Genomic DNA, 20536 nt, shown 5'->3' with positions numbered 1-20536 from the left:
ATGTTGATTCATTGTACGGTGTTAGCACGTTTACCAAAAGGTTAAAAAAATTTTCCTACGGACGATTTTAAAATCATTTTTCAACTATTCACTTGACTGTCTGAATTTTATTATCGTTTCCATAATACTTTGAAAAAGAAACAAGGTAAAGTAATGCTTTTTATATCAGATATATTCCTACGCGTTTTTTTTTCACTTTTTTTTCTTCGATTTTCTTTTGAGAAAGATCTTATGTTTTCCTGTCTGGGTAATTGATTCAGTTGATAATATATATTTGTGTGGGGAGTTTCGACGTAATTATGGTTTTTTTTTCGGGGGGAGGGGGTGTCGCTTTATGTCTCAGCGTCACTCAAAGAAAAATAATTGCAGAAGTACAAAAATGCGGGTGTTTTTATCTGTTTAGTACTTCTGCTGTTTACGAACCGTGCTATTTTTTTAGATATGATTTACAAGTGTAATTCAATTTTTGCCGTATCTTTTGTTTATTAAATTTTTATGTGAAAGTCCTTCCTTTATTAAAAAGGGGGCACTTTTATATACACAACCAAGCATAGTTTATCCGCAAACATCCTAATTTACATTTTTGGGAGCAACACAAACTGAAAACGGACCTGTACAGTTTTTTTTTTCTACGTAATGTAGAACTTTCGTTTACATTTTTACCAGTGGTATCTTTTTCACATTTTTGACATCATCACTACTAATTTACCCCTATTTAATCTTCTATACACCTATAATTCCGTATTCCTTTGGTGTGTAGTGATATTCATATTAAAAACCATATTTTTCTATTTATTTAAAGAAAATACAATTTTCTTATATATGAGTTATCGAATTGCATTCATTAGCAAAAGATCTAACTAATTTGCATATTCTTTTAAACATTCATTTTTAATTAATTCCCTATTAGGTTTTTCGGTTTTCTTATAGGGTGATAACCTTTAGTTAACTATTACGGGTGATTATATTCATGCAGATATTCTACATGATTTATACTTGCGGAATATTTGCATAAAAAGCTTACAATGAACCCAAAATCGTTTCCATATATATTTATGTATACCTATATATTTTTGTTTCATCTATCTGTCTATCTATCTATCTATCTATCTATCTATCTATCTATCTATCTATCTATCTATAAAAGTGAACGTGTCTGTGTGTGTGTCTGTCTGTCTCTGTGTGCGTGTCTGTGTATATTTCCTTACGCACTAACTCTGTCAATTTTTGTCTATAGACTCGAAATTTGAAATACAGGGTACTGAGATTTGGGAAAATCGATGTGACGGGGGGCAGCCAGAAATTTTGCTGTTAAGGGGTCAAATTTCAACGATTTGATCTTTAAGAACTCTACCAAACTCCTCCGACAATTTTAGGTCTAGACACTTCAAATTTTAGATATAGGTTCCTTGAACATGGATCTAACTTAATAACTTGATTTGAGCCCCAAACAATAAATTTTAAGGGGTCATAATAGGGGTCGAATTTAAAAAAATCAACCATTTTTTTGTTTTTCTGCTTTTTTGCTCAGCATACACCCCCAAACACCCGGGCAACGCCGGGCACCCCTGCTAGTATATTAGTATATATATATATATATATATATATATATATATATATATATATATATATATTAATAAGTTTTGTTTTCGGTTTTGATTCAAGCTGATGCTGAATGCCAACATCAATATATTACATATGGAAGAGTCCGCTGTGGAATTTCCACAGGTCCCGCTAGTTATTATTATTATTATTATTATTATTATTAATAATAATAATAATAGTGATTAATGGATTGGTAATAATATTAATGGTAGGGATGGCGGGTTGGTAAATTTTGTGAAGGTAGTAGGACTGTCTCACCATAGATATGTATGCATTACTTTTTATTATATTTTTTTTTTTTTCTTTATATATATATGTGTGTGTGTATGTATATGTGTATGTATATATATATGTGTGCGTATATATATATATATATATATATATATATATATATATATATACTGTATTAACAAAACCAATACTTCAAAAAGGAATTGGTAGCAACAAAAAGTGTATTTCATTGTAAGTTACAATTGTTTCAATACCGGTTGGACAATTTCAAGCATTATGGCGTTTGAAAATCGTCACATAACCAGACTTTCTTCAGACTTCTCGAATAAAAAACACTTAACAATAGAACATTATTTAAAGGTATTTCCCTTAAAGGAAAGGAACCATGCGAAAACATTTATCCTGGACGCATCCTTTGTCAAGAGCATATATAAATATTAATATATCGCCTAATTTTCGTAACATTATTTAAAAACCTGTCATAAGTAGTTTCCATAAAATCCCGTGGCCATTTAATATCTTTTAATAATTCTATTCATTGAATTCCTAAATTAGATTTCTATATTTCTTTATTTCACATAATTAATTTTTTTAAACAAATAAACAAACAAGTTTATACTGCTCATTATTTTGAGCTGAAAAATACACTAATGCAAACATCATGTTCTCAAAAGAGGAAATCACTTTCTCACCAAAGAACATAGCAATTCCAGGCCACAAGAAATACACAATGAACATGATCCAGGCGGTAACACTATTAAATAATGTTCTGTAGTCTGAAGAAAGTCTGGTTATATGAAGATTTTCAAACGCCATAACGCTTGAATTGGTCTAACCGGTATTGAACAATTGTAACTTACAATGAAATACACTTTTTGTCGCTACCAATTCCCTTTATGAAGTCTTGGTTTTGTTGATACAGTATATTAATGCTCAATTATGAAATATGATAATTTTGTAGCTTACCTTTTAAGTCATCTCTTTTTGGCTTAAAATTCATTGGTATATGTAAATTTACTGAATTATACGAATCCAGTAAAATTCAGTATATTACAAACAAATTTCTCTCTCTCCCCTCTCTCTCTCTCTCTCTCTCTCTCTCTCTATATATATATATATATATATATATATATATATGTGTGTGTGTGTGTGTATGTGCTGATAGTCCTTAAGTGTCATTTTAGACAAGTTATTAAAAATTGCCTTAATTTTTATTATCTTAAATTTCTCCCTTCACATTTATTCTATTATTTTTTAAAAAATAATAATTTTTAAAATTTTAATAATTCTTTTAAAATTTACTTTATTTATATTTATTTAAATTTATCTTTAAATTTTATCTTCATATTTATTTAATTTTAATTAATTTTATTCTAAATTAACTTAATATATTCATGCTTTATTTCATTATATATTTATTGCCGTTAATTGTCGTAGCTTTATTTATATGTGGTTATGTGTTCGTTTAAACAGGACAATTATTTTTAGAGTGGTTTTTCCCTAACACCCCCCCCCGCTAAACATACATATATACACACGCGTGGGCGCACACACATACACATACACACACATACACACACTCCCTCTCTCTTTGTCCCTCTTTTTTTTCTCTCTCTCTCACACACACACTCTCATACAGACGCGCTTTCTTACACACGGACGCTTTTTCCTTCCATAATCATATTCTATTGGCATCGATTATTAAGTTATGTTTTTTAAAATTTGAAACTCTGAGTCTTTTTTAACTAAACACTAAAAATTTTAAATGTAGGTTACTTGAACATAGGTCAAACATGTTAATAACAGTTCAGCCCGGCTTTGGTCGAGCCCTATGTACTGTCCATAATTTGCCCTATGTGTGAATACACTTTACGTAAAATTTCAAATGCTTAGACCAAAATCTGTCTAAATAATTTCGTAGAGACCGCAGAGGTAATTTTTTTTAACTTTGACTCCAGTTTTGACTCCTTTACATTCATTGTTTTGGTATCAAATCCAAATACAAAGTTTCACTTATGTGTAAGTTACCTACATCTAAAATTCAAGTCTTTAGATGGTGGTGGAATTTAGTAGAATCTGCAAAGGTCAATTCTTTCAACTGCAAAGGTCAATTCTTTCAACTTTGACCTTTTGGCAGCCAAATTTTCGCCCAAAAACTGATTAAAATGCTTGGCGCATGTCTGAATACCCGCTATGTATAAAATTCAAATGTTTAGACCTAGTGGTGTTCCCTGGAGTCTGAGTGACTTTCTAGTACTCGCCATTTCTTTCCATAATCATGGCAAATTAGCTTGCGCGTTATCGCACTAGTCGTTTATCACTGATTTCTAGTTGGTAGCAACCATTAGTCTTCACTGAAATTTGGGTGACATTAAGCTTTCCCAAGGTCCAAGTCCTCGTCGCAGGGATTAAATAGAGGTTTGGTTAGTGTTTTTTTCTCCTTGTCTTTCCTTCCTGCCTAACTCTCCTCACTCTTTTGGTGTGGTGCCAAGTTATGGTTCTACATAACAAATTGGTGAGGTCAAAGCCGAAAGCCGAAAGCCGTGGTAACTTATAATTATGTCCCATGTGATGTTTCTTTATGTTTTACACCTTTAGCAGTTCTATATGTCCGACTTCATGTGTGTTGGTTTCAGCATGTAAGGGTTTTTCTTAATATTTCACTCGTTTTCATTATCGTTATAAATTGTATCTCAGCTATTCCTCTAATTTCAATCTATCTCATTCTTTTTTCAAAGTTTTCGGTATTGTTCCTAGTTCTTTTTTTACATGGAGGTCTCCACTTATCAAGGCCCAGAAGCCACTTGGCGATAAGGGTTCTACTATTAGTGGTGTTATCTTGATTTCTTTATCTTCCATATCCCTTTCAGCTCTCTTGCTAATTCCGTGTATTTGCTCAGCTCCTCTGTCTCTTGATTGTTACTCTATGGTCTACTGGAACGACAAAATCTACAGTCTGGCAGAACTTTTTCTTCTTGTTAAATATTATGAAAACTTGGATGCGTTTATCTCTTTGTATATCCATGTCCCATAGAATTTTGTGATTTTCAGTTTCAAGTACTGTCGCTGGTCTGTGCTTGTACAAATGTGAACGAGAATTCAAGATGCAGTTGTCTGCATAATTCTCTTTTCTCACTTAATCGTGTCTATTTTTATTTTTTGGGGGGCTAGTTTGATGCATTCGCTTATTATGTAGTTTATTGTTTTATCCCTTTGTCAACAGAGTTTGCATTTGCTGTTTTCTTACGTCTTGTCAACCCTAGCTTTATGTGGTTTGTTCTAATCGCTGTTATTAGGGATTCAGTTTCTCTGTTTAGGTTCCCTTTTTGTAGCTGTTTCTCTTTCCATTTTTCTTTTCTCGTCTTATCCTTCGCCCCTTCTTTTTCTATCTTGTTTGTTTTTTCAGTGTCACTTGCTGCGGTAATTATTATTTCGGTATTCTGCGTAATGTATCTTTATAATCCTTTTTTTGTATCATTTACACATTCGCTCAATATCATTCTTTGGGTGTAGTGAATTGGTTATTATTATTATTATTATTATTATTATTATTATTATTATTATTATCTATTTATTATAAAGAGACTTATACACTCTTGAACATTATGCAAACTGGACATAACTGCCTTAACTGTTTACTTCTGTCAACGTTTTCTGGTTTTATTTAATAAACTCTGAATGAATAATTGACTAATTACCACAACCATCCGACAGTACAAGGTACCTTCTATGGATTCAAAATTTTTTTACATACGAAACAATTCATTATTGAAGTTATTTCAGTAACTTTTGATAAGTAACATTTCTGAAATGGACTTCAACAAGTAGAATTTGAATTTCTACAATCTTATGAATTAATTTGTCATTGGTCCCTTTTTTCCATTTCATAAATTCTATGGTTGATTAATGTAGAACCGGTCAGAAATGATAACAAAACGATGTGTTTAGCATATAAAACAAGTCTTGTTAGTGTTTTTTTTTAAATTAAAAGAATTGTACTAAAAACTTTTTGTGGCATTTCCTGAAGAATCACAGATCGGATTCAAATTATTGTTTCTTTTAAATAAAAATCAATTGAAAACGATTTCAATTTGAAATAAAAGTTTATAACATTAGGTAAAAGCGCAATGCCATCTAAAAATTAAGCTTTATAAGGCAAGTCTTTAGTTGGTCCTCTGAATCATTTTTACCAAATATTATAAACTTTGCTTTTTTGTTTTTAACTATTTGATAACGATCCTAACTTGCAATGAAAAATACAGATAAAATTCGTAAAATGCTGATGAAAAAAAAAGCTTAAGGGATTTAGTTTTGTTTTAATTTGTATATTTTAACCGCGAAAAAATTGCCGATTCAAAAAAAGCTGTCATGGCTTTGTTTTCATGAATTTTCGCATGCGCAGAATTTTTCGACCTGGATGTACGGCTTAAACACCCAAGCAGGCAAGCTGATCTATTTTATACTTATATAAATTATAACATATTATAACATTTTATAACATATTATAACATTTTAAACACATTATAACATATAACATTTAAAACATATTTTATGTGCTGCAAATAAACAGAAATGTGGCAATGTATATTAATATATGTTTTATACGTTTTGTTTACGAGTTCACAATGAATAACAAAGTGTTTTCCCTTTGCATGACACTAAATTATATTAAATACTTGCAAGGAGACTCGGTATTGCTTGGGATTTAATGAGGATCAACGAATGTTCAACATTTAAAATATTTTTATTATCATAAACATTGGTGAAATCGCTCATTTTTCAAACAAATCGATTGATTGCCTGATCTAGCTGAGGATCCGTCGCGGTGCATTGGGAGGAAGCTTCATATGCCTACTCACAGAACCTATTGTTAATTTCGTAAAATTATTTTGATACGACTTGAATAAATGTTTAAAATTCAAAACTCAAGTACTATGGTCTAATTGTGCTCTAAACAGAAACATTTCGAACAGTAACATTTCGAACACACCTCTAGCTTATCAAAGAACCTACCTGGGCCTTTCTGCTTGTGCGGTGATAACACTTTTTAGATGCACTTATTATCTTAGGCTTTATAAGGGCATTAACTTTGGTCAAAATGGGACTTTTCTTCTTTAATCGAAGTCTATTTGATTATAAATTTTGAGATTTTCGGAAGCCATTTCGATAGCAAACCTATCTAAAAACACTCCCAGTGTGTGAAATATCAAAAATATCGGCCCAGTCGTTTCGGAGTCTACAGAGACGAACTCATATACAGAAAAAGTGCCTTTTATATATAAGTAGATATAAAATATATTTGAACCCCTTTAGCCTAGCACATTGTCAGAAAATACATAATGATCAGTTAATTATTTTAGGGTTTAATCCTGTACATAAAAATATATAAACATATAAATATACCTAACGCTATAAAGATTTTGTTTACTCATTATTTTTTTATTTATTTCATACAAAATGGAGTTTTCTTCCAGGCATTTCTTTACTTCCCTTATTTCGAACTTTTTCTTTTTCTCTTCTGACATTGCATAAACCATGAATATATTTCTTTCAATTTTTTTCTCTCTGTCACTCGTCTTTTTCAGGCACATTCCCTTCTTTCATTCTTTTTTTCCTTTTTTTCCTTTATATAATTTTGTTTTCCATCTCTTCTTTTTATTCCCTCTTCACTTCTTGTGTTCATTTTTTCTCATTAATCTTCATCGAATCCTCTCAGTTGTCCATCTATTTGTTCTCATGCCATTGAACAACGCGCAACAGTTACTCATAGCGATCGCTTCTCAAGTTGTTCACATAGCCTCCGGGAAAAAACGACACCTCTTCGTCAAAAGGATATTGAAATCCGAAGGACCTGGCTGAGTAAGAGTCCAGAACAGAAGACGAATGAAAACGATATTAAACACTTCGACATAGAAGTAAACAGACACATAATTACAAAACACATTTAAATAAAATAAATAAAAAAGCGATGTATTAACGTACAAGTATAAAGCGATACACGCACAAGTATCCACGCGTATATGCAAAGCTATCCACAGGCAGATATTCAACGGCGGTTATGCGCACATATACAGTAAAAGGAAAGATTAATTCAAAGCAAGTAATGAAACCAGTATAAGTACTTGCAGATATCTCCTTCGTCGATTGCTAACACGGACATACACATTTACACATGCCCTGTTTCGGACATTTACCAAAGCTTTCAACAAGGACTTACTTTCTTTATAAGACATCTTAGCGTTCCCTCGTTGTTGGATAACATATTTTCAGACTTTTACTTTCAGAATATTCGTCTTTAGAAACACATAATTCAGTTTATAAATGATTTTCAAGGTCTCAGAATCATAGATATTACAAATGTAATCTCTATCACCGTCACTAGCTCTACTATTATATAAAAGTACATTTGTGTGTGTGAGTTCCTTATATGTTTCGAAACGGTTGAGTCTATCCTTTGTAAAATTCACACAAAGCCAAATTATATGTCTGGCAGTGTTCTTAGATATGTTTTGTACAGAAATTCATGCGATAAATATCAAGAATCGAAAAATCCGATCCTAAAAATACTGTTTCTTTCTTATAGATAAAATAATTTTTAAAGGGAAATATTTTCCATTACACCGGCCAAAAGAAAAGAATTAAAATCTCAGCAAATCATTTCTTCTTAAAACCTCCTAGATTTATTGCCGTCTGGTTATATAGCTCAGTGGTAGAGTATTCGCGTTGACACACGGTTGGCGGCATAATCGCGTTGAGATACCGGTTTTCGTCAGATCACCGAAGTTAAGCAACGTTGTGCCTGATTAGTACCAGATGGGTGATTATTTGGAAATTCTAGGCGCTGTATGTTATCTCGGCATTAGTTTCCAGTCGTCTTGTACATATACTTTACTTGCCATTGGTATTTAACAATTGCGACTCAAGAGATGTCTGGTTGGAAATTGCGCGCCTCCTGCTACAAAAATTTCATGCGCAGGCACCCCTTCGTGGGTATCCATAGTCTGTAAAAGACTGAAGGAGCCTTTTTAGAGCATTCGACTATAGGTCGAATGATTCTCTGTTCAATTCTGGGTGTACCTCACCATTTCATGTTACTTTGTTCTTATTGATAAGTTCATTTTACGATAAAAGAAGAGGTACTATTTAAAATCGCCGCAAATCATTTCTTCGTTTGCATATTTTGATACTAAACATTAATTAGAAGTGACTTTTTCAGGCCATTCATCGTCAAACCACATGTCAGCTGACGTGATACTGTAAACAAACAACAAGAGAATTTGATGAACGCCATTATCATTATATTAAAAGCATTTTTTAAAAATATTTTCTGCGAATTAATCCATCAGGAACAATTATTCCTCGTTATATATAATATTCAATAGATGATTGATTCTATAATAATACATATGCAATCTGCATAAATTAAAATATGTTTAAGCGTATTGTACGACCGGGCAACGCCGGGCGTCCAGCTAGTTTTTATATAGGAGGATAAATAATGCATATGTCTGCATATATGTAGATACCTATTTTAGTATTTTTTACCCCAACCAACGTGAGGGACTACTTATTGGGACCATGTTTACAGAGAACTATGTAGGGATTTCGGTTACATTTAAACTTCTACATATTAGTAAAGCCAAGAAAGCAAGAAACAGAACGGGAATTCTAAAATTTTTATCATTGTTTTCGTTATTGAAAGGACTTGTTTATGGTTTAAAATGCACCATTTCACAGGGATGGACGAAGACGCAATATAAGTATGAAGTTTAAACAGTGTCTCTAATTTGTTATGAGTGATGTTGTCAATATTAGAACGAATTGAAGTATTAGTATTAATACCTCAGTTATAGGGTGGATCTATGTTACTGATCGAATTATTATTTGATGTTGTAACTTTGAGTGATATTGCTATTATTTAATATGTCAGTCAGAAGTATTAGGATAAGATATTTAATATATAGCATGAATATTATGTACTAAATATTTTATCCCAAACAATATATATATATATATATATATATATATATGACTGGAACTGTATGAATGCATATATATATATATATATATATATATATATATATATATATATATATATATATATATATATATATATATATATATGAATGGAACTGTATGAATGCATTTAATAATCATGACATGTTTCCCTGATGCAGGCATTGGCTTTTGTCAGTTATTTTGTTTCGTTCCTCTCGTTTCCCTTTACAAATGTTTTTTATTTTGCATTAAATCTTCGTTTCGCAGAATATAGAAAACATACTCGCACGCACAATCGTAAAATATGGTTGATAGCAAAAAAAAAAAGGTTTAGATAATGAAACACGTGCACACATTACCATTGATTTGTCGTTTTCAAAAAGTAAAAGAAATATATATAAATTAAAAACTATATCTACCAATAAACCCTTTATTTTGTTTCCCATTTCCGGTGCAAATCCGCAGTGAAGTGATTAGTCGCTTGCGATTGGTCATAATTTACATCAGCTTTTATACTTGGCAGAATTTCCTGTTTTCTTTGTTATACACCCACAATTTGATTTCCATTATCCCGGCGTATCTTTTGTGTGCACATGCTTTTCCCGCCTCTAACGTTTCGGTTCACAGTTGCGTACCGAGTAACAATGCAAATAAATATTACATTGATAACAAGAAGATTCATAGTATATTACTTCATCCGCTGTCAGGAAGGAAGCTAATAATGGTTGCGGCTTCAATTATCATAGCAATGGGGCTTCTTCATATGGAAAAAAAATCATGATGGCAATTGTAACAACAGAAGTACATTCCAATTTAATCTAAAGAAAGAAACATATATTTAATAGCAGTGTGGGAACGCAAACAAGCTTATTAAGATTTAATAAGCTTATACATATAAACGCAGATAACTATTGATACAAAATAGCTTATGAAGCTTTAATAAACTTACACAAGTAAACATGAACTTTTTTATACATATCAGAATGCCAAGAGAGTTCTAACAAAGAAAGATAATTTCAGATTTGGGAGGTATCGGATAAAATTAATTATTGCACTATATCTATTCCATTTATCGTATGTTTTTATAGAAACACACACAATAAATGTTACTAATCATGCGAAAATGTAACATCTTACCATTGTGTTTTGTTTAATTTTCGATTTTTGAGCACATATCGAGGCTGAACATGGCTGCAAGGACACCGCCATTTATTTCCATTCTAACAGCAGAAGTGACACTACTTTAGTTTTCTTCTTTAACAAAAACAAAATAAAGACCGCTTTAAAATAAGTTAACGCACAAAACACTTATCTAGGTAAGTAGAAGATAAAGTTTTCTTGCCTTTGGTAACATTTACTTGCAGCATATTTATTTTTAACTGTTTTTTTTTTATTGAAGATTGTTAAAAATGCTAGATAGAAACGCTGTGAATCTAACAAACACCGCCGTCATAATACAGATTGTCAATGCTCATCTAAAAAAATGCAGAACTATTTTTATTGTCGTCACTGATCTCCAAGTTGGTAGATCAAATTTGCCAAATAAATATGTATTTGTTATCCTTTTTTTTTTTTTTTTTTTTTTTTTACACAGTGATCACCACTTATCAAGGCCCGGAAGCCACTCAGGGATAAGGCTTATTGCAAGTACATTAAGTTAGTGAGGAGATTTGCTGAAGTGTTTACTTAAGGGGGCGGTTCATTAGGAATTTGTTAACATTGGACTTGAAGACATCCAAGTTGTAGTCCGGAGGGAAGCAGGCAGATGGAACAGAGTTCCACAGGCGTGCAGTTCTAAGAAAGAAGCTTTGTTCATGGAATCCGCGTTTTGATTTAGGCACAGATATAGAGTGGGGGAAATTTTTCAGAGTGGATTCAGCTAGACGGGTGTTTTTCGTGAAAGATTGGCGAGGGGGGACCAGAGATTGGAGTTCAGACGAGCATCTGCCATGGAAATAACGATAAAACAAGGATAGGCTCGCAACGTCTCTTCTGTGGGAGAGAGGTTGCAGGGTAGAGAAAAGGGCATCCCCCACTAAGCCACGAAGTCTATTTTGTACTCTGTCAAGGCAGGATAGGCTGTTTTTAGCAGCTCCTGCCCAGATATGGCAACAGTATTCCATCCTTGGACGTACTTGGCTTTTATATAGATAGAGAATTGCATCAGTAGTGAGATATCTTCTCGAGCGGTAGAAGGATCCCACCATCTTTCCAGCGACCTTGGCAACAGACTTGATGTACGTGTTCCATTTCAGATCAGGAGTAAAGGTCAAACCCAGAAGCTTGTCAAAACACGGAACCTCACCCAGACGAGAGCCATCCATCACAATTGATGCCAGCCGGGGATCAGAGCGTTGATGATGTAAGGATAGGAGTTTGGTTTTGGATGCATTAAAGGTAACCAGCCACATCTTCCCCCACTGAACCACGCGCTCGAGATCAGAGGAGAGAGAATCAGAGAGAACTTTGTCATTTACAGCCTTTGATGTGTTGCTGTAGATAGTTGTGTCATCAGCATAGATGTCAACGAATGATTTAAGTATGTGTTTAGGGAGGTCATTGATGTAGATCAGGAAGAGAGTTGGGCCCAGGATTGACCCCTGAGGGACTCCAGCATTTATATTGCAGGCCTCCGATTTTTGTCCATCGACCACTACTCTTATGAGCCTATCGGAGAGAAATGATTTAATGATTGAGAAAACATTTCCCGTTATACCGTAGCTGGAAATCTTGTGAAGTAGACCCTTATGCCATACCTTGTCAAAGGCCTTTGATATGTCAAGAGCAATTGCCCTAGAAAGGAAGCCTTTGTCAAGAGATTCACTTATCCTGTGGGATATAACCGTCAGCACATCTGCGGTAGATCTTGAAGAGCGGAAACCATATTGTGTGTCACTAAGAAGGTTATTCCTGCTGAGGTGGTTGACTATTTCTCTATTTAATATGTATTCCAGCAACTTACTCATAACACACAGGAGACTTATATGTCTGTATTGAGAGGGAGATGACTTATCACCTGAATTCTTAAATATAGGGCAAACTGAAGAGGTCTTCCAGGGAGTCGGAAAGCACTTCTCCTTAAGGCAGCGCTTAAATAGTTTCGTAAGTATGGGAGCAAGTTCTGGTTGAAGCTTTTTTAACACTATAATTGGGATGCCATCAGGGCCAGTTGCTTTACTGGAATCTAGGTTCTTTATTAGTTTGGCGACCTCCTGCACGGATATTTGTATGTTACCTAGCTTGTTCTGTGTTATAGGAGGAAATATGGGGAGTTGATGGCCTTCGTCGCATAGGGTTTATAATAAAGATTTCGTGTGTATACATTATTAAAAAAGGATTAGTGTGTTAAATAGCACCGATCATTACATTTATTTACAGATAATGGGAATTATAATAACATATAATATAATAATAACTCGTATTCCTACATATAACATATAATATAATATGATAATAGCACGTATTCCTTAACACTACGACGCATCTATATAATATTCAGCATGTTCCTTCCTTAGTTAATCAGTACATTACGCATTAAAAAAGGTCAAATACAACTTTTGAAGGCCAAACTACTTCAAAATAGGTCAAACTCGCAATATTTGGGTTTAAAAAGACCAAACTAGCAACCCTGGACAAGACTATGAAAGTGATCTTCGTTTGACGTAGCCTCGTTTTCGAATATCTTTATAATTATACGTATATGGTCACTGTTTTTTAACATTATAATTTATATTATTATAATAATATACGATCACTGTTTTTTTTGTGAAACAACATCAACAACTATGAAAACAAGGATTACAATCCGCAAATAAATAATTAAATATGATCACTGACCCTGACGGTATTCCAATTATAGTACTAAAAAAACTTCAACCAGAACTAGCGCCCATACTTACAAAACTGTTTAAACGTTGCCTTAAGGAGAAGTGCTTTCCAACACCCTGGAAAACCTCATCTGTATGCCCTGTATTTAAGGACTCAGATAATAAGTCATCTCCCTCTCAGTACAGACCAATAAGTCTCCTGAATGTCATGAGGAAGCTGCTGGAATTTATATTAAATAGAGAAATAATCAACCACCTCAGCAGAAATAACCTTCTTAGCGACACACAATATGGTTTCCGTTCTGCAAGATCTACCGCAGATATGCTAACGGTTATATCTCATAGGATTAATGAATCTCTTGACAAAGGCTTCCTTTCTAGGGCAATTGCTCTTGACATATCTAAGGCCTTTGATAGGGTATGGCATAAAGGTTTACTTCACAAGATCTCCAGCTATGGTATAGCTGGAAATGTCTTCTCAATTATTAAATCATTTCTCTCCGATAGGTTCATAAGAGTAGTAGTTGATGGGCAAAAATCAGAAGCTCACAGTATAAATGCTGCAGTCCCTCAGGGGTCCATCCTGGGCCCAACTCTTTTCCTGATCTACATTAATGATCTTCCAAATCACATCCTTACATCATTCGTAGACATTTTTGCTGACGGCACTACCATCTATGGTAGCACATCTAAGACAGTAAACGACCAAGTTCTCTCCGATTCTCTCTCCTCTGATCTTGAGCACGTTGTACAATGGGGAAAGGAGTGGCTGGTTACTTTTAATGCATCTAAAACCAAGCTTCTATCTTTACATCATCTGGCATCAATTAAAATGAATGGGTCTCGTCTTGGGGAGGCCTCAAGTTTTGACAGGCTTCTGGGCTTGACCATTACTCCTGATCTTAAATGGAATACGTACATCAAATCTGTTGCCAGGGCCGCTGGAAAAATGGTGGGATCCTTCTATCGATCCAATAGATATCTCACTGCTGATGCTATTCTCTATCTATATAAGAGACAGATACGTCCACGGATGGAATACTGTTGCCACATATGGACAGGAGCTGCTAGAAAAGACTTTTCCTGCCTTGATAGAGTTCAAAATAGACTTCGTGGCCTGGTGGGAGATGTCATTTTCTCTTCGCTGCAACCTCTATCTCACAGAAGAGATGTTGCGAGTTTGTCTTTGCTTTATCGTTATTTTCATGGAAAGTGTTCGACTGAGCTTCAATCTATGGCCCCCCTCGCCAAACTTTCACAAGAAACACTCGACTAGCTGAAAACACTATCAATAATTCTCCCCACTCTTTATCTGTGCCTAAACCTAAACATAGATTCCATGATCAAAGCTTCTTTCTTAGAACTGCATACGCCTGTGGAATTGTCTTCCGTTTTCCTGCTTTCCAGCTGTCTATAATACGGTTGTCTTCAAGTCCAACGTGAACAAGTTTCTGATGAGCTGTTCCACTTAAGTTAACAAATTTACCGAACTTCCATTACTATCGATTACTTTATTGTGCTTTTGACTACTGTACACTCTTTAACCCTTATCCTTGAGTGGCTTATCGGCCTTGATAAGTGGTGACGCCTATGTAAAAAAAAAAATCTATAATATTGTGAGCAAAGAACTCGCAGCAATTTCGACGTTCTGCGGTTCTCCGCCGAAGAAAGAGACCAGCAAAACGCTTCATAAAAATGGAACCTTCGAAAGAAACAGAAAAAAAGAACATTGTCTGACAAGAGGTGCTGGACTGAATGAATAAATTAAATATTTTCTCTTACAATGTGATTTTATTATTTTTTAATTTTTTTATTGAACTTTGTAGCACAATATTATTTTCTGAGCTTTTATTAGTACTTATCAATTTATCTCATTTGGAGCAGTTCTATATTTAAAATACAACGAACCCTATTTTTATATAAATGTTGATAAACTCATATTTGTTGCGTGGTTTTTCTCTCCGCAAGATTAATTTTAAACTATCCAGAAAGGTATTAGTTTTATCAAACCATATTTGTTGATTAAATATATTTCTCGTTCGGCAGAATTTCCACGCGCTCTTCTAGATTTAAATACTAATAAAACACTTCGTTAAACACATAGAGTATTTGCTACTATATAAAGAAATGTCTTTGAGACGATTTTTGTCGAGGATGTAATAGTCAGTTCTGTAGACTGTTCTATTCGTGCAGTCAACCTATTTTAAAAATAATAGACTAAAATCCATGGCCAAGGGGCGCAAAAACAGACAATAAAATAGAGTACCGTTTGGAAACAGCTAAGAATAACAGAGACGCTTGTTAAATCTTTTCTCGTAGCATTAACAGTTCGAGGTCATTTAGTCCTTTATTTCGCGTGAACACAAATTTCGACGTCTGTAAATTTACCAACGTTAAGAGCAACGAAATTAAGATCGATTCAAATTTGAATCAAGTTCGACCTAATCTCGCAAAATGTCAGACACGCATAGACTGCAAATAATCACGCATTCTTTGCTATCAACATACAAATCATCAAATAATTATATATATATATATATATATATATATATATATATATATATATATATATATATATATATATATATATATATACTAGCAGTTCAGCCCGGCTTTGCTCGAGCCGTATGTACTGTTTCATGTGTGAATACCCTTTATGTAAAATTTCAAATGTTTAGATCAGAAATTGCGTGAGTAATTTAGTAAAGACCACAGACGTCAATTTTTTTAAAAACTTTAACCCCGATTTTGACCCCTTAACATTCATTCTTTTGGTCTAAAATCAAATAAAAAGTTCGATTCATGTCCAAGTAATCTACATCTAAAATTTTAAGTGTTTAGACCCAAAATTGGCGGAAGAGTTTGGTAGAGTCTCCAATGGCCAACCCTTCCAACTTGGACCTTTTGGCAGCCAAATGTCTCCCCAAACTGATTAAAATGTTTGCCGCGTGTCTGAATACCTGTTATGTAAAAATTCAAAATCATCGGACGTTCTCATAGTGAAGATGGAAATAAAAATAAAGGGAATTTGTATAGACACATAACCTACCTTTAATTTTTAGATTTCTAATATAATGGCAGAACTGTAAATCTGTTCAGTGTTGAATGGGTGGTGGTGACGTTATACCACAAGCAAAAAATTGTGAATCAATATAAAATTAAAGCTATAACTTATGTCAGTCAATATTTGTACATTTATTACGAGTCAACGACTGCCCTGTAAACAAATGGTACTTTACAAGGCATTCTCAGATATCAATAAACATATAGGCTGAATTAACTGGACAGATATTGTGGGGATTAACTAGGAGATCAAAGGTCCATAACTTTGCTATAAACGGAATTAAATATTTGGATCTGGATCATGTCGATCCCGTTGTGCGTTGTCGTTGGGAAATTGATCAAAACCTGATTAAATTATAGTGTGAAATGTATATTGATTCAGACAAATTTTTACCTGCTTTGTATAATCTTAGCAATATGTAGACCACGTTAATCTATTCCAAAACTTTCGACAGTCCCAAAAATCGCCTTTTTGCAATATATTATAAAACAACCCCTTTTATATCGGCATTTTTAAAAATCTGCATCAATCGTAAATGAGAGTCAATTGGACCCCGATATATGGTGTCCCTAGGACCCTAGGACACGTTTTTTTTCAGGTTACAATATGGAATAAATGTCTTTCCAGTCCCTGGTTATGGTATTTGCTCCGCCTTACGGTGTTATCTATGATGTTATTTGATTATACATATATGTATTATATACTATACTGTATTTTGTTACTATTTTTTAATGCCGTACCCCGACATTTTTACTGCAATACAGACAAATAGAAAGCATTCGGTGTCATTTTTCTTGATCGTTATAATTGTATTATATATATATATATATATATATATATATATATATATATATATATATATATATATATATATATATATAATTATTTTTTACTATAATAATTAAATACCTACAGATACTAGTATTTCATCCTTTCGGGAAACTTCAGTGCAGGGTGTTACGATTAATACCAGTGGAACGATTTTAACCCCGCAACACGAGGCATCTCTGGCTCGATTAGCAGAGACCTAATCCATTCGGCTACCATTATCCGCGTGAAATAACGTTGAATTTAAACATCTTAATTTTTTAAATGTTCATTTACGTCAGTCAGACAGTGATCTAATCGTTATACGATGATGAGCTAAATTGACCGACTTTAATTCAACTGAAAGTGCTCAACGATAAGAAACGAATTTCTTAAAGGGGCTGTCATATATATATATATATATATATATATATATATATATATAAGGAGGAAAGGAAGGACATATAAAGTACACGCCTCATATATATATATATATATATATATATATATATATATATATATATACTTAATAATATATGAACCGATGCTTCGACTATTAACTGGCCTTTAACGTTAGATGAACAATCTATCAAGCAGAAAATATCCGGAAGCGAAGCGTTTTCGCTCAACCACATGCACAATGACTGGCTTGGGTTTCGAATCCTGAGTTCGGATGTGTCTAACTGATGAGCCCAAGTGAGGGCGAAATTCGAGTCTTGGGCTTCCGGTTCTTTGACTGTCATGGCTCTTGTGGGCTGCGACGTTGTTTGGCTGTGGAATTTATTTATATATATATATATATATATAATGCTATTTCGTTAGACTTATTACGTCATATATTAATGGAGGGGACGGCAACTTCACTCCTACGAAATAGTACTTTATATTTGAGTGGCGCTAGTAAGGGTTTCTGTGTTCGCCAATAATGTGTCGTTCCTTGACGACATCAACCCTGTTATTGAACCACTTGCAGATTAATGAACAATTATACGATTTAAAAAAATCACAGCAAGTCGATGTGCATGTGGTTGAGCGAAAACACTTCGCTTCCGGATATTTTCTACTTGATAGATTGTTCATCTAACGTAAAAGGCCGGTTAATAGTCGAAGCATCGGTTCATACATTATTAAGTATATATATATATATATATATATATATATATATATATATGAGGCGTGTATTATATATGTCCTTCCTTTCCTCCTTTACCGTATCTACGTCCGCTGCATGTGAGTTACTTTATGTTCTTTTAGGAAGTGACGATAGCTAAGTGATTAACGTCACGGACTGAAAATCTGAGTGTGCTGGATACAGATTAAAAAAAAACACTTTCATCTAATTCACACTTGGCTTATGTCTAACTTCCTGGATAAGAAGTATATAAATTATTTACGATTTTCTTAGTGACTTTCCTTCTCACTTCTTTACACGAGAGGAATAGCGTGGTGTTGGCAAACTTCTGCATTCAACGTGCATATAACGGAGGTCCGGGATGTCAGACATAGTAAGTCTCCGACATTCCGAGATTGACTGATTCGCTTTTCTGAGAGAAGGCTACGTAAAACCAGACCAGCTATCACAATAACGCCAAGCATTCTCATCTAGAATGTGTATTATTGGTAAAGGCTTCTTAACTCAAGTAAGATAATTACCTCAAATAAATTGGTTGTTGGAGCCTTGCAGGGAGGTAATAATCAAAATAAACAGTGGTACAATAGAAAAGTATTAATTTATTTTTATTTCGGACTATTATTCTCATCTTTATTAGTTGTTGTTTTTGATCTTTTATTGGTTTTATTTATTCACAACGTTTCGGCCAACTATTAATTAAAGTAATATATGATGCTCATCTCAAAAATTAATTCCAATTAAGGAATAATATATATAAATAGAAAAGTGTACTAACAAAAGTATGTTACAGAATACATATGATGATTCTGGAGCAATAACTGCCACGAATAGCTACTCCAATATAATATTATTTATAGTGTTGTGGCAACTCTATTATTTTAGGAATAGATAATTCAGCTTACTTCACAACATTATTAAAACCTCTTGAAGTAATGTTTAAAGCAAAATGAATTAACAAGTTCTACAACTGATATCTTGACCAGTCCAATCAACTATAATATATTCTATTTAAATTTGATATCAGCTAAACAATTCAAACGAGTTGCTCAACGCTAGTATCTTTTGAAGGAAAGCTGAGCACAATTTTTGCAGTCAAGCTTTAGTCTTTCGTTGAAATAATACTGATAATCTGCGAGGAAATGAAAGCGGACGCAAGAATCATTTCAATGAATCCAAAGATTAATAAGATGTTTTGTACTATGTTTGTTCAATTTACATTTATTTTATGGAGATTTGTATTTTAATATTTTCCTCAATATTTATATATAAATACGATAGCGTGTGTATTATTTTCTGTGTCACGCCTACATCCGGATCGTTTAATTGTTATGTACTTCCATTTGTTGTATTAAATAATTTAATCAAGAATTCTTTTGTTTTGGTCTCGGTTTCGATTATAGCTGATGGTATTTAAGTCATCTATTTTTTTTATTAATAATCTTACCAAGAATTCCTCATAAGTTTTGGTTTCGGTTTCGATTATAAGTGAAGGAACTAAAGTGATATATATATATATATATATATATATATATATATATATATATATATATATATGAGTTTGGGATTAGGTTTCGATTCAAGTTAATGAACCGAATTCATATAGATATATATATATTTTTTTATTTTTAAAATCACAACTTTATAATATATAAAACTCAATAGAACATTAACTCTATAATAATATATACGAATTTCCACAGGACTCGCTAGTCTTTCTTTAATTTATTACGAAAAATAAATACCTTTTGTAAATATATTATTTTATACGAAAATTACTATAATGATACTTATATTATTCAGTTATCCTTCTCTAGATAACGTTTGTGATATATATATATATATATATATATATATATATATATATATTTCACA

The sequence above is a fragment of the Euprymna scolopes genome, chromosome 3, assembly GCF_053919585.1.
Source record: "Euprymna scolopes isolate OS-2025 chromosome 3, ASM5391958v1, whole genome shotgun sequence".
NCBI lineage: Eukaryota > Metazoa > Mollusca > Cephalopoda > Sepiida > Sepiolidae > Euprymna > Euprymna scolopes.
The sequence above is the reverse complement of the archived record's forward strand: the minus strand, read 5'-3'. Positions refer to the sequence as shown.